This window comes from Carlito syrichta, unplaced genomic scaffold (genome assembly GCF_000164805.1).
Source record: "Carlito syrichta isolate Samal-C Ts95f unplaced genomic scaffold, Tarsius_syrichta-2.0.1 Scaffold228920, whole genome shotgun sequence".
Lineage (NCBI taxonomy): Eukaryota > Metazoa > Chordata > Mammalia > Primates > Tarsiidae > Carlito > Carlito syrichta.
This window is the reverse complement of record NW_007173016.1, coordinates 40709-43543: the sequence shown is the minus strand read 5'-3', so window position 1 is coordinate 43543 and position 2835 is coordinate 40709. Positions and strand designations below refer to the sequence as shown.

The 2835-nt window shown below is 51.3% G+C and overlaps 1 pseudogene; it reads left to right on the top strand.

Annotated features, from left to right (window-relative positions):
- Window positions 1-367: 367 nt before the first annotated feature.
- Window positions 368-2014, top strand: LOC103253420 (annotated as a pseudogene).
- The last annotated feature ends 821 nt before the right edge of the window (window positions 2015-2835 follow it).

Genomic DNA, 2835 nt, shown 5'->3' with positions numbered 1-2835 from the left:
CCCACGGCTAGAATCCTGGGGTCAATCCCGAAGAATGAACCTGCGCTGTCTGCTGGGAACTCGCTGATGAATGGACACTTGACCTCCACCAGGATCCCTCCTCCCAGCGGGGAGTACAAGCCCCTCCTTCCTTCCTCACCTGAGCAGGTGGTCAGTTCTAGGAAACGGACAGCATCCAGGCTCCTCAAAGAGATCAAGGGAGGGCCCAAGGAAAATCTCAAAACGTGAGAATCGGGTTTAGATCAAAGAGCAGGTTCAAAGAAAAAGACTGCCGGGTAAGTGCAGGCCTCGGAGCGGCGGCGACCTGAGGGGCCATGTCGGGGTGTTGCGGACCCTCAGCTGCCGCCTGCTGCGGGTCGAGGCCGGCGGGGCCCGCAATGCGGAGCACGAGGCCTGGCAGCTCAGCCGCGACATCGACGCGCTCCTAGCCTGCCAGTGGCGCACGGTGCGACGCCAGGTCAAGATCCTGCTGCTGGGCCAGGCTCGGTGGCTCAGCCTGTAATCCCGCACCTTTGGGAGGCTGAGGTGAGTGGATTGCCTGAGCCCACAGGTTCGAGAACTGCCTGGGCAACTTGGTGAGACCTCATCTCTACAATAAATCCCAAATTAGCCTGGCGTGGTAGCGCGGGTCTGTAGTTTCAGCTACTTGGAAGGCTAAGGCGGAAGGATTGCCTTCCGGCGATCCGGGAGCGGTCACTGCACTCCAGTCTGGGCGACAGAGTGAGACTCCAACTCAAAAAAAAAAAAAGACCCTGCTGCTGGGCACCGGCGAGACCCACAAGTCCACCTTCCTCAAGCAGATGCACATAATACAAGGCTGTGAGTTCGACCAGAAGGCGCTGCTCAAGTTCCTTGACATCATCTTCGACAACATCCTCAAGGGCTCAAAAGTTCTTGTCGATTCATGAGACAAGCTTGGTATTCCTTGGCAGTATTCTGAAAATGAGAAGCATAGCATGTTCTTGATGGCCTTTGAGAACAAGGCAGGCTGCCTGTGGAGCCTGCCACCTTCCAGCTGTACGTCCCTGCTCTCTGTGCACTCTGGGGGGATTCTGGTATCAAGGAGGCTTAGAGCCGGGTAAGCGAGTTTCAGCTGGGTGAATTGGTAAAGTGTTTCCCGGATAACTTGGACTGAATCAGCCAGCTGAATTACTTTCCTAGTAAGCAAAACGTCCTGCTGGCTAGTGGAACATGACTTGTGGAATTGTGGAACATGACTTCGTTATTTTAAAAATCCCCTTTAGGCCGGGCTTGGTGGCTCAGCCTGTAAACCCAGCACTTTGGAAGACCGAGGCGAGTGGATTGCCTGAGCCAGAGAGTTTGAGACCCATCTGGGCAACTTGGCAAGACCTTGTCTCTACAATACATCAAAAATTAGCCAGACGTAGTAGTGTATGCCTATAGTTCTGGCTACTTGGAAGGCTGAGGTGGAAAGATTGCTGAAGCCCAGAAGGTCGAGGGTGTGGTGACCAGGAGCATGCCATTGCACTCCAGTCTTGGATTGGATAGAGGGGGCGATAGAGTGAGACTCCAACTCTTGAAAAAAATCACCTTTAAGATGGTAGATGTGAGCTGCCAGCAGTCCCAGCACCAGAAGTGGTTCCAGTGCTTCAGCAGGATCATGTCCATCCTGTTCATGGTCTCCTCCAGTAAATATGACCAGGTTCTCATGGAGGACAGGCGCACTCGGCAACATCTTTGAGACCATAGTCAATAACAAGCTCTTCTTCAATGTCTCCATCATTCTATTCCTCAACAAGATGGACCTTCTGGTGGAGAAGGTGAAAACCGTCAGCATCAAAAAGCACTTCCCAGATTTCAGGGGCGACCAGCACAGGCTATGAGAGGTCCAGCACTGCCTGGTCCAGTGTTTGATAGAAAGAGGCAAAACCACAGCAAGTCGCTGTTCCACCACTTCACCACTGCTATCAACACCGAGAACATCCGCTTCTTGTTCTGTGCTGTGAAGGACACCATCCTGCAGGAGAACCTGAAAGATATTGTGTTGCAGTGAGAGAAAAAGCCTCTTTTTTGTGGTCCTATGGCTATTGGTCAGCTCGCTCTGGTGTGAAGTCTCTGAATGGTCCTTGAGTGGGTTTCTCAATCCAGGCCATCAAATGACTGGCTCAAGAATGCTGCAAAACCAGCCCAGCCAGTGAACTCTAGGCTAAAGGACATGGAAGCTTTGATGTAGCTACTGAATCTTGGGGATGAGTGAAACTACTGAAAATCCAAGCGATCACTTTGGTGTTAATGTGGAATGCCTAATAACACAGCTTTCTTTTTACAGAAACATTACCTTTTTCTGAAACAATTTAATCGAGGAGTGTGCATGTGTGTGCATGCATACACTCTCTCTTCAGTGACAAAACATAAACGGCTGACCTAGCTGTTGGCTTTTCTCTCCAACTCGCAAGTCTCACTGAGATAGATCCACCTGGAAATTTTGCCTGATGGTAGTTAGTAGAGATGCTGCTACACTAGAGTGCCCAGACCAGGCCCTGCCGCCATGGCTGTAGCATCTGTATGCCTCCTCCAAAGCAAACACATTGCCTTTTAAAACTCTTGTGCCAATCTCTTCAGAGACCCTAGTCCAGGCCTATTATATTAGATTAAGCCAATGAGCTGTGCCAAGGACCCCTCCCAGCTCTGAGGATAGACAGGAATCTCTGCAGGTGAGGCTCACCTGAGTGCCCCTACAGCAAGCCCAGCTCATCCCACCCTGCCAAATTGCCTGGCAGCACCACACAGTGTAGACACTGACACTGATGGTGACTCTTGTTTGATCTGTATGACTACCCTTGACACTTGATGACAAAGACATATAAACCAAGT